At 36.2% G+C, this 13421-nt stretch overlaps 1 protein-coding gene across 4 annotated transcripts in view; it reads left to right on the top strand.

Annotated features, from left to right (window-relative positions):
• Nucleotides 1–13421, top strand: part of PDLIM5 (PDZ and LIM domain 5) — a 209116-nt gene that overhangs the window by 14634 nt on the left and 181061 nt on the right. Inside the window, exon 1 of one of the 4 annotated variants that reach the window (XM_082838453.1) lies at nucleotides 683–4631. The exons of the other annotated variants lie outside the window; for them this stretch is intronic. The gene's annotated coding sequence lies outside the window, so the exon portion shown is untranslated. Of the gene's footprint in view, nucleotides 1–682; nucleotides 4632–13421 lie in introns of those variants that run through there. 4 annotated transcript variants of the gene reach the window in all.

Here is a 13421-nt window from a genome sequence, read left to right as displayed (position 1 = left end):
CAGTAATATGAGCTTTGATCATACAGCCTAGTTAGGATGGTAGGGAACTTCTCGACTAGTGTCTATGGAATCCATAGAGGAGATAGAAGTAGCAGCGGTGGACAGAATTTACTATTCCTGCATCTGGGCATGGAGCCATTTATTCAGTATCACTATCGAGCACCTACTGTGTGCTCAGTCCTGGTCTAGGCACTGAAAGTACACAAAACTAAGTCATTATTGTTATGAACCTTATATTCTAGTAAGAGGGGCTGTTAATTCACAAGTATATAGATAAATAAACAATGTAATTAATAAGGTGATGTGCCAGGGAATAATTGGGGGAAGGGTATATGGGGGAAGGGTTTTACCTTAAGTTGGGCCGTCAGGACAGGCCCTTCTGACTGAGGAAGCAACATTGACTTAAGGATAAGAAGCCAGTCATGGGAAGAGGAAGGAGAACAGCACTGCAGGCATCAAGAGGCCTGGAGGCAAGAAAGAGCTTGGCGTGTTCAAGGAGGAGAAAAGGAGTGGCAGGAGTGCAGGGAGCGAGGAGGCAAGTGGAATGAGATGGGAAATGGGAGGGAAGCCAAGCATCAGAATAAGAGATAAGGAAACTTAAGGGAGTGAGGAGATGACACTGGTGGTGATGGTGGGACAACTGGGGGTTTGAGAAGGATTCTGATGCCTCTGGATCAGAGCTGAGCTAGGAAGAGTGGGTTACTATTACTGTGATTTTAGCATATCTGCAAGCTGGTGTGTTTTTAAATTGGTTTTGATAGAAATTTCAGGGGAAGAATTCCAAAAATATTTTGAGCAAAGGACTAACCTTATAACCTTCCAAGGTGGCTACTTGGAAGTAAGATACTCATTTTAATATGTTTGTTTGGAAAAGTTAATTATAAGTTGTAACACATACATTATTATTTTCTCATTGTTATTTGCACACTGATTACAGTTTTTCTCTTTTGTGTTCTTTTAAGTTTTATTATCACTGTAAGAAGCGGCTTGTTTCCCAGATGGCTTCTGTTTTCAGTTACTTGTGATGTTATGACCTTTTCTACTTTCATAAGGAAATGTTGCATACACCTTCAGGAGTTGTATACAAATTATGCTGGTAACACTTTTTCAAGAGTCTGCCTCAGAGATAAAGTGAGTGTTAGGGTGTTTATTCTAGGTCAGATATGTTGAGCTGGAAAATATTTTAATAGTGTTTATTTTTAAAAAGAATGTTTTAGCCTGTTGGTTAATGTGCCCCATGCCAAAAGTTATGTTTTGTGGCCCCTTTATTATTTCAAGTGGAGGGAGTTTATGAGATTTAATGTTTTTCATTTCTGAACCTTTCAGAGAGGTCACTTGAACAGGATTAACATCTCATAAGAAAAGACTGACAGTTGACACTTCAGTAAATTCAGATTTTCATGCCTTAAATACATTGTTAATGGATCAAAGTGTTGTCAATATCATGTAGCTCTAGGTCTGTAATAATAAATCATAATGCTTTAGCAAATGATGTAACTTCATACTTCATATTTAAGGTCAACTTTTTATAAATTCAGGGAATGAATGAGTTTCCTATGAGTTTTGGGGTATATTTGCAAAATAACACTTTGCAGCCAACTTAGGAATATCTGTGTTATATTAAGTATGACAAAATAATAATACTAGTGTAAAAGAACTGTCAGTCTAGATAAAGTTTTCTGAACAACTTTATCTTAAGATTTAAAGTAATCTAATAGTAATTAATTTCCAGCCTAAAGAAAAACACTGCAGGCAGTTGTGATTATATCATGATGAATGGTCAAACGTCCATGACTGTGTTTTATTACCAAAGCTAATATAGTAGTATTGTATTTTTTATTAATTTTTTTTACCACAGTCCTTGGAGGTTTAGTTTTTCTCCCAATATACCATTTTAAGATTATATTTTTAGTGGACAATATTCTACATGCTGTTTAGTGTAGTTGTTACCAGTGCAAGCTCTGGAGCACAATGTCTGCTTGTGAATCCTGGCTCTGTAATTTACCAGCGATATATATCTGGACAAATTACTCGACTGTGCCCCAGGTCCTTAACTGTCAAATGGGGGAAAAATAATATTTACATCATAGGTTTGTTGCATTGAATAAATAAACACCTGTAAAGTGCCTGACACGTAGTAAGGACTCAGTGACGTTTACCTCATAAGAACAGAGGTTATCTTATATTAATAACTATTTACTAGTAATATCTAGTTGAAGCAGTTTTGACACTATATATTTCTAGATCCCTCACTTCTTAGATAGTGTCATCTTCCAAATTAATTCTGGTTTTCTTTTTCATAAGTTTTTATAGAAAATTCTTTAGAAGCATCCTTCTCAGTACACACACAGACATACACATGCACACGCACACACATACACAACATACACACACTGCAGTTTGAATTATTTCATGTAACATCTTTTTAGAAGGTATATAATAAATATTTGTTGAATGAATAGCCCATTTCCTTCTCCCATCTGTCATGATCTGGCATAAACTCTCAAAAAGATCTGAAAGGAGAGTTCGCACCGGTAATAACCTCCAATTCGACATTCTTCCCTTAGTGATTGCCATTCACTATAGTTTTTTGTTTTTTTAATTCTTCTAAAGAGGCATGGTAAGCTGTATTGCTGGTGAGAGACAGTCGCTCTAGGGAACAATTTTCTCCTCCAGTGAAGGACAGATTTGATTATAAGAGAGAATATATAAGTGGAATGTAGACTAGGCAAACTTAGCAGTGTGTCTGCCATTTGTACCATCTCTTTCCAGTTTTGGTGCATCAGCCTTTGTGTATTGGTCTCTGGTCCTTACCTTGCCCTCTTGTTTTTCTGGCCATAGCCAACTGGACCTGGGATGGGTGCTTGACCATCCATAGGCAGTGTAGCCACCTATAGACAAAGTTAGCAGATCTCTGTATGTGGTCATACTATTTGCAAGCCTTATGAATTTTATGAAATATAAAATTTAACTACTCTGAACTTTAGCCATACAAATCAGTATAAATAAATCATTGCTGTTTCTTCGTTGACTTATTTATACTTACTCCACAGATATTTACTGAATGTTGTTATATGCCAGGCACTGTCCTAGGCCCTTGGCGATACAGTGGTGTGAATAAAACAAAGTCTGCCTTCCCAGACTTACACTTTAGGGAAGTGAAGAAGTGACAATAAATAAATAAAAATAGTTGGTGATAAATAGTTTGGGGCAAAGCAAAGGAGTATGGGGAAAGGGAGTGGTAGTTGAATGTGAGCTACTGATTTATAGAAGGTGAGCAAATAAGGCCTCATAGATAAGGTGACATTGAACAGAGACTTGGATGAAGTGGGGCGGTGGGGAGGGTATTTTGGGCAAAGGGTAAAGACCATGAGATGAACATTTGCTTTGCATGTTTCAGGAACAGCAAGACTTGAGTGGCTGGAGTAGACTAAGGGGGAGAGTGGTAGAAGATGATTTTAGAACGTTGAAGGTAGTTATTTCCTAAGATTAATTGTATTAAAATCTACAGCAGGTTAGTTGATAGGACAGAAGCATTTTGCCGCTAGTTTAAAATAAGACCTTGTCAACAAAGTGATAGGTTGGGGTTTTTGGGGGGGTTTTTTTGGTTTGTTTTTGGAAAACAGTACTGTGGTACACAGAAAATATTTCCCTGAAGTCTGAGAAGTCTGCTGACTGCAGTGTTATTTTATTCAGGATTGATACTAATTGTTAATGTATTTGAGGCTTAAAAGGTTGTAAATATTGGTATTTGTATCCTTAGTACTGTTGTTTATATGTAGGAAGAGTAACTAGAAATGAGAAGTGGTGTCAGATTCAGTATATAGTTCAGTGATGGTAACTTTTGTGGAGTGGTGAGTGTTCACTAATTTCATTGCTGTCACCCTTCCAAGAATATTTAGTTGGAAAGATAAGGTGAAACAAAAAATGATGTTTGTCTTTTCTCCAAGATTTTGGTTTTACCCTTATTTTTCAGTTTTATAATGGAGATCGAGAAATTTTGGTATCTGTTGGGTAATTACTAAAGTAACAGGCAGATTATTAAAGGCATATTAGTATATAAAATGATTCAGTCTATTTAGGGATTGGTCAAATAATATTTGAAATTGCCTTTTAAGTTTTACTTCCAGAAACATTTCCTGGGAAGCTTTGGTCTCATTACAATGGATGATCATTAAAACATTTCATTTACACCTGGCAGGAATGACCTTTTGATGTCAACTAGCTTCTCAGGTGGACTGGTAATTATTGTCCAGTTGTCTTCACTTCTGTTACAGTCACAAGACTGTGTTCTGTTGAAATTTAAAATAAAAATAGCTAAATATTTTCTTGGGGAAGGGCAGTTTTCCCAAAGTGTTTATTTTATTATCACCGTTAGCCTTCATCTTTTTTTAAGCTTTAAGTTTTATTATTGCTGCACAATTATCTGTTATCCCAGTGAAAAATTTCGTTATCAGTTGTATTACCTTTTCCGTCAGTGAAGCCCCGCCCTTTGAATTTGCCTGAAGCAGGGACAAGAAGTGTTATAAACAGAAATTTTCTCATCAAAGGAGATTGCTGTGTAAAGGACAGATTTATTCTAATGGAGAGCTACTTTCTAATCTAACTGTAAAGCTCCAAACGTAATCAAGGTAATTTGTTTTTCTAGAGTTGGTAACAATTTAAGACTGATTTTTCAGTGACTTTGTGAAGCAAGTGTTTTCCTCAGCAACATTTGGAAGTTGATTTAGCAGGATGTTTAAATAATTAGGTCTTGTGCTTGTCTGGTTTTGATAATTCACATTTTGGCAAATGCAATAGACTTGAGTTTCACGGTCAAATTTGGCCTTCGCCAGAAATGGTGATTATTATTTGCATTGATGTTAATTTTATTTTAACCTCAACAAAGTCATAGTTTTTCTTTAAAGAGGAAAATAAAAATTAAAAACAATAGCAGAAAAGTAGAATGGTGGTTAAAGGGCCTAGGGGGAGAGGGAGATGGGGAGTTGTTTAGTGGGTATAGAGTTTCAGTTTTACAACATGAAAAAGTTCTGGAGATCTGTTGCACAACAGTTTAAATATATTTACCACTACAGGACTACACGAATTGATATGACTTTTATTTGATCAATAGAAAATGACCAGCTTATAAGCCTTTGCTATTTCTTATGTGTTACAAATATACATTCTAAAAGAAAGATTTATTTTTTCTTTAAGTGCCAGAGATATAGTAATAGCATTTAGACAGGAATGAGCAGACAGCAAATTACTAACTTTTACTTGAAATTGTGGGAACTAAAATTTAACTTCAGGGCTTGGTATAGTTATGGTAACATGATTTCTTAATGAAATTGAACAGATTTACCAGGGAATAGCCTCTATATTTAAAGACAGTGGAAAGTTTGTCAGAATTGGCAAACCACCTCCCAGTTCAGTAACTCTAAGGCAATTCAGTTCTGTTTTCTCTTCAAACACATGTATATATCACAAATATTGTATTTATATATAATATATAAATATATATGTCTATACTCCCAGGTCTTTTAAACTATTAAATAGTAACTCTTAAATTTGCATCATATCTAAACTAAAAAATATTGTAAATATGCCTACATATCTCATGAGTATGACGTATGAATGCACTTGACAATTTAGTGTTATCCGATTAACACTCTGAAGCTTGATTCTTCATATATTGGTGCAACGTGCATACAAAGCTTACACATGCGTGAGGAAGCCAGTGTCGTATTTCAGTTCTGATGGTCTAGAATCATTTCCCTTGTTTCCTCTATAGTTTTGTAGCACATGGTATTTCTGATTGGATGTTATTTGTAATTCTGATATTTTGAACATTTTAGTGTAGGTGGATAAGAGTGTTACTTTGTTTTTTAGGTAACTCAAACCTCTTCCCACTTCTTTCTGCCTAAAAATATAGTCTGTAGAATTGTTTTGAAGAATTGTTATATTTTAATTAAAGGTCGTTCTTTGTCATTGTCATCTTTTTTGTAAGTAGTAATTTATTACAATCTAATTTTCAAGAGGAAAAAATTTTTACTTTCGATTATAAAAATTATATATATATATATATATATACACACACACACAAACATACACATTCTAGTTGAAAATGCATAGGAAACAATGACAAAAAAAGCTGAAACCAAAACAAAACACGTCACCAAACCTGAAATCCAGCTACTCAGAAAACTGTAGACATTTTCCTGAGTATCCTTAAAAGCAGACACTTTACCAACATTCTTCATGTAACAGTTCATCTTGGATCTTCTTCCATCATCAATATATAAAGACTTTTATCATCTCTTTTTTTTGGTTGTATCTTGTTTTACTGTGTGTCTCCATACTTAAATATTTTGAGTTTTTATATTGATAGTTTAGAAGAGATATAACAAGTATAGGGATAGAGAGGCAGGATATCATAGTGTGTAAGAGTATGGACTCTGGAGCCAGTCATTGTGTGTTCAAATCCCAGTACTTACACTTTCTTGCTGTGTGACCTTGACCAAATTACAAAGCTTCTCTGGGTCTCTCCTTTCTCATTTGTGAAATGAGATTAATTAGCAGTGTACTTATATTGTAAGATTACTGTGAAGATTGAGTTCATATTTTTTAAGTACTTGGCATACCTGGCAAAGAGTGCATGCAATATTAATATAAACTATTTTTGCTGTTATTATGGGTATAATGGTTGCTAAAATTTAGTGAGAGGTAGATACCAAATGATTTTAGGTATTTAGTCCAGGCATCAACACATATCCTTTTGCCAGTTCCCTATCTCTTCAAAAGTTTGTGCATGATATTATTAGGTATTTGTTGGATGGAGGTAGGATGAGGGGTGGGTGGTAGAAAGGAGGTTTCGAGTTTCAGAGACCTGGATAGAATAACTGTTGGCAGTTATCCAAGCTTTTCTGGCCATATTGCCTTTGGCATATCTTGGGTGGCCTTTGACTAGAGCTGCTCTAAGTAGAGCCAGCCCTACTTGCTGTATCTTGGAATCTAGGGAATAGTTTTAAAGGTTCTTGATCCAGTAAAAGGCAATTTAAGTTAATATGAGTTAGTGAATTTTGGCATGTAGTCTAGCCTGGAGATGCACTCTGTAACCTTACTATTTACTTTCTTTTTGTGTTTAACTATTCTTAAAGCATTAAAAGTAGCATGCGTTATTTGAGAGACACTTCTTGTTTTGGAATTTGCCTTTTTGACTTCTACATGTATATAGTTTTCTTTTTTTAAGTTTAAATTTGGAGGAAAAGAACCGTGACTTCTAGTTTTTCATATTAAAGTGGTTTTAAAAAATGGCCTGGAATAGATGAAATGTAACGAAACAAAAAATTTAAGAAAATTTAGCCTGTGGTTTCATGGATTTGTAAAATTTTATTTTAGTGTAGTCTTCTATGAACCTCCTTAAAATCAATGAAAAGTTATTAATCAAATGATCATTTATATGGTAAGTATACATTTAAAATATTTGATTTCTGCCTACTAATTTTTATGTATATTTCACTTTTGATAGCAAGTCAGGCACATACGAAGTTAAAGAAGCTTACTGTGACCAGTGGAATATGGTTTAGTATAGTATTTAGTGTACAGTCAGCCCATATATCTGGGGGTTCCATATCTGCAGATTCCGCATCTGTGGATTCAACCTAATCGAAAATATTCGGAAAATTCCAGGAAGTTCCAAAAAGCTAAATTTGAATTTTCTATGCTGGCGGCTATTTACATGGCATTTACATTGTATTTACAACTATTTACATAGCATTTACATTAGATATTATAAGTAGATGATTATTATAGAGATGACTATTATAAGTATTCTAGAGACGATTTAAAGTATATGGAGGGGCTTCCCTGGTGGCGCAGTGGTTGAGAGTCCGCCTGCCAATGCAGGTGACACGGGTTCGTGCCCCGGTCCGGGAAGATCCCACATGCCGCGGAGCGGCTGGGCCCGTGAGCCATGGCCGCTGAGCCTGCGCGTCCGGAGCCTGTGCTCTGCAACGGGAGAGGCCACGGCAGTGAGAGGCCCGTGTACTGCAAAAAAAAAAAAAAAAAAGTATGTGGAGGATGTACATAGGTTATATGCAAATACTATGCCATTTTATATAAGGGACTCAAGCATCCCTGAATTTTGGTATCCGCAGGGGGTCCTGGAGCCAATCCTCCTTACTGAGGGTTGATGACTGTACCAGGTGACAGTGAAGTTCAGTCTGGCTATCTGGCTAGAAGTTGTTTTTTTTTACTTCTAGTTCTGTAAAAACATGCCACTGGTAATTTGAGAGGGATTGTATTGAATCTGTAGATTGCTTTGTGTAGTAGAGTCGTTTTCACAATATTGATTCTTCTAATCAAAGAACATGGTATATCTCTCCATCTGTTTATACCATATTGGATTTCTTTCATCAGTGTCTTATAGTTTCCTGAGTACAGGTCTTTTACCTCCTTAGGTAGGTTTATTCCTAGGTATTTGATTCTTTTTATTGCCGTGGTGAATGGGATTGTTTCCTTAATTTCTCTTTCTGATCTTTCATTGTTAGTGTATAGGAGTGCAAGAGATTTCTGTGCATTAATTTTGTATCCTGCCACTTTACCAAATTCATTGATTAGCTCTACTAGTTTTCTGGTGGCATCTTTAGGATTGTCCATGTATAGTATCATGTCATCTGCACACAGTGACAGTTTTACTTCTTCTTTTCCAATTTGTATTCCTTTTATTTCTTTTCCTTCTCTGATTGCTGTGGCTAGGACTTCCAAAACTGTGTTGAATAATAGTGGTGAGAGTGGACATCCTAGTCTCGTTCTTGATCTTAGAGGAAATGCTTTCAGTTTTTCACCATTGAGAACGATGTTTGCTGTGGGTTTGTCATATATGACCTTTGTTATGTTGAGGCAGGTTCCCTCTATGCCCACTTTCTGGAGAGTTTTTATCATAAATGGGTGTTGAATTTTGTCAACAGATTTTCCTGCATCTATTGAGATGATCATATGGTTTTTATTCTTCAATTTGTTAATATGGTGTATCACATTGATTGATTTGTGTATATTGAAGAATCCTTACATCCGTGGGATAAACCCCACTTGATCATGGTGTATGGTCCTTTTAAAGTGTTGTTGGATTCTGTTTGCTAGTATTTTGTTGAGGATCTTTACATCTGTATTCATCAGTGATATTGGTCTGTAATTCTCTTTTTTTGTAGTATTGTTTTCTGGTTTTCATATCAGGGTGATGGTGGTCTCATAGAATGAGTTTGGGAGTTCCTTCCCCTGCAATTTTTTGGAAGAGTTTTAGAAGGATAGGTGTTAGCTCTTCTCTAAACCTTTGATAGAATTCACCTGTGAAGCCATCTGGTCCTGGGCTTTTGTTTGTTGGAAGTTTTTTTTTTCAGTATGCGGGCCTCTCACTGCTGTGGCCTCTCCCGTTGTGGAGCACAGGCTCTGGACGTGCAGGCTCAGCGGCCGTGGCTCACGGGCCCAGCCGCTCCGTGGCATGTGGGATCTTCCCGGACCAGGGCACAAACCCGTGTCCCCTGCAACGGCAGGCGGACTCTCAACCACTGCGCCACCAGGGAAGCCCTGTTGGAAGATTTTTAATCACAGTTTCAATTTCAGTGCTTGCGATTGGTCTGTTCATGTTTTCTATTTCTTCCTGGTTCAGTCTCCGCAGGTTATGCATTTCTAAGAATTTGTCCATTTCTTACAGGTTGTCCATTTTATTGGCATACAGTTGCTTGTAATAGTCTCTTATGATGCTTTGTATATCTGCGGTGTCTACTGTAACTTCTCCTTTTTCATTTCTGATTTTATTGAGTTGGTCCTCTCTCTCTTTTTCTTGATGAGTCTGGCTAAAGGTTTATCAATTTTGTTTATGTTCTCAAAGAATCAGCTTTTAGTTTTCTTGATCTTTGCTATTGTTTTCTTTGTTTCTATTTCATTTATTTCTGCTCTGACCTTTATGATTTCTTTCCTTCAACTAACTTTGGGTTTTGTTTGTTCTTCTGTCTCTAGTTCCTTTAGGTGTAAGGTTAGATTGTTTATTTGAGATTGTTCTTGTTGCTTGAGGTAGGATTTTATTGCTATAAACTTCCCTCTTAGAACAGCTTTTGCTGCGTCCCATAGGTTTTGGATCGTCGTGTTTTCGTTATCATTTGTCTCTAGGTGTTTTTTGATTTCCTCTTTGATTTCTTCAGTGATCTCTTGGTTATTTAGTAACGTATTGTTAGCCTCCATGAGTTTGTGTTTTTTACCTTTTTTTCCCCTGTAATTGATTTCTAATCTCATAGCATTGTGGTCGGAAAAGATGCTTGATAGATTTTGATTTTCTTAAATTTACTGAGGCTTGAATTGTGATCCAAGATGTGATCTATCCTGGAGAATGTTCCTTGTGCACTTGAGAAGAAAGTGTAATTGCTCTTTTCAGATGAAATGTCCTATAAATATCAGTTAAGTCCATCTTGTTTAATGTGTCATTTAAAGCTTGTGTTTCCTTATTTATTTTCATTTTGGATGATCTGTCCATTGGTGAAAGTGGGGTGTTAAAGTCCCCTACTATTCTTGTGTTACTGTTGATTTCCCCTTTTATGGCTGTTAGCATTTGCCTTATGTACTGAGGTGCTCCTATGTTGGGTGCATAAATATTTATAATTGTTATATCTTCTTCTTGGATTGATCCCTTGATCATTATGTAGTGTCCTTCTTTGTCTCTTACAGTAGTCTTTAAAGTCTATTTTGTCTGATAGAGAATTGCTACTCCAGCTTTCTTTTGATTTCCATTTGCACGGAATATCGTTTTCTATCCCTTCACTTTCAGTCTGTATGTGTCCCTAGGTCTGAAGTGGGTTCTTGTAAACAGCATATATATATGGGTGTTGTTTTTGTATCCATTCAGCAAGCCTGTGTCTTTTGCTTGGAGCATTTATTCCATTCACTTTTAAGGTAATTATTGATATGTATGTTCCTGTGGTCATTTTCTTAATTGTTTTGGGTCTGTTTTTGTGGGTCCTTTTCTTCTTTTGTGTTTCCCACTTAGAGAAGTTCCTTTAGCATTTGTTGTTGTAGAGCTGGTTTTGTGATGCTGAATTCTCTTAGCTTTTGCTTGTCTGTAAAGCTTCTGATTTCTCTGTCAAATCTGAATGAGATCCTTGTCGGGTAGAGTAATCTTGGTTGTCGGTTTTTCCCTTTCATCACTTTAAGTATATCGTGCCACTCCCTTCTGGCTTGTAGAGTTTCTGCTAAGAAATCAACTGTTAACCTTACGGGTGTTCCCTTGTATGTTGTCATTTTTCCCTTGTTGGTTTTAATAATTTTTCTTTGTTTTTAATTTTTATCAATTTGATTACTATGTGTCTCTGTGTGTTTCTCTTTGGGTTTATCCTGCCTGGGACTCTTTGCACTTCCCAGACTTGGGTGGCTGTTTCCTTTCCCATGTTAGAGAAGTTTTCGACTATAATCTCGTCAAATATTCTCTTGGGTCCTTTCTCTCTCTCTTCTCCTTTTGGGACCCCTATAATGCGAATGGTGGTGTGTTTAATGTTGTCCCAGAGGTCTCTTAGGATATCTTCATTTGTTTTCATTCTTTTTTCTTTATTCTGCTCTGTGTCAGTAAATTCTACCATTCTGTCTTCCAGGTTACTTATCCATTCTTCTGCCTCAGTTCTTCTGCTATTGATTCCTCCTAGTGTTTTTTTCATTTCAGTTATTATATTGTTGATTTCTGTTTGTTTGTTCTTTAGTGCTTCTAGGTGTTTGTTCTTTAATTCTTCTAGGTCTTTGTTACACATTTCTTGCCTCTTCTCAGTCTTTGCCTGCATTCTTTTTCTGAGGTCTTGGATCATCTTCACTATCATTCTGAATTCTTTTTCTGGAAGGTTGCCTATCTCCACTTCATTCAGTTGTTTTTCTGGGGTTTTATCTTGTTCCTTCATCTTGTACATAGTCATCTGCCTTTTCCTTTTGTCTCCCTTCTGTGAATGTGGTTTTCGTTCCACAGGCTGCAGGATTGTAGTTCTTCTTTCTTCTGCTGTCTGCCCTCTGGTGGATGAGGCTGTCTAAGAGGCTTCTTTTGCAAGCTTCCTTATGGGAGGGACTGGTGGTGGGTAGAGCTTGGTGTTGCACTGGCAGTCAGAACGTGTGTCTTATGCCATAAGGAAAAGGTACTGGATCTGAAATCAGATGTTCTGGCTTCTCATGCTCTTCATTAGTTATGTAGTATAAACTCGGATAATTTATTTCAAATCACTAAGCAACATTCTCATTATAAATTTGGATAATTTGCTACAGAACTTTCTGGGAATGGAGTTGAAAAATATGTAAATGAAAGGAATGTAATTTATTTTTAATTTGAAGAATAAGTTCTGAGTTCATATTGTCATTTTTTCCATCTTAGTAATATAATCTTTAATAAGTACTTGGAAGTAAGGATTCATTGCCTTTTTAAAAAGTTTTCATAGAATTCTAACTAACAAAACAATAACTGGAAAGCATCTGTATATGTTTTCTAACACAATTTGTTCTCTGTGGAGTTCCTTTTTCTGTAATTGGGAGATTCAGTGTATTTACATTTCATTCATTTGGTGAATTTTGGTAGGCTCTGGCGATACAAAAATGCATAAGATGTATTTCATTTCCTTGGAGACATCACAGTCACATGGGGGATACAGACTTAAAAAAAAACAAGTGAATTTCAGCAGAGCATGAAAGAGCTTTGTTAGAAGATGAAAGAGTTTAAGTTTTGGGGAGAGATTAGTTATAATTGTGTGATATTATGTACAGGACAAGACTCGTATATCTGTTATTTATCTAGACATGAGAAGGTTGTACCCATATGGGGCTGTTGGATGGTAAGTTGTCATGAGTAGCTTTGTGGAAACCACATGTCATTAGTCAGGTGGGGTCTTCCCTCCACCAGAAGTGCCTCTGCTGTTAAAAGGTGGGGTGCTCTGAAGGAAAGGAGTGAAAGGGGAAAGAGAAGCTAATGTTTTGAGAACAGAATCACAAGGTGAATACATGCCTTAATGGGCATCTGTTACTTGACAGAAGGATAGAAGAAAGTACAAATCTCTACCTTTATCTCTTTGAATCTGGCCAAACTCTATTTCTCTCTTGTTCGTCCATCTTTGCTAGTTTCCAAGTTTATTTCTCTCAGGCTTATCTGTTTAGTTATAATAGCACTCTAGGATTACAACTGCAATATGTCTTCTTTTGGTTATATATTATTATTGTGCTAGAACTATGTCATCAACTGATATAATAAAATATTCTACAAATAAAAGCATTTGTTTCACACATTGCGTGACCAATGTAATATATATGCAGTTGGGAAATTATGTGGTTACAGTGAGGTGAACTAGTGCATACCTCTTATGCTTAAGGAATATTATCACCACCAGTGGCTATTCTATCTCTTAAAAAACATAAATCATGTGACATCT

The sequence above is a fragment of the Leucopleurus acutus genome, assembly GCF_964270905.1.
Source record: "Leucopleurus acutus genome assembly, chromosome: 4".
Classification (NCBI taxonomy): Eukaryota; Metazoa; Chordata; class Mammalia; order Artiodactyla; family Delphinidae; genus Leucopleurus; species Leucopleurus acutus.
This window is presented reverse-complemented; position numbering and strand designations above follow the sequence as displayed.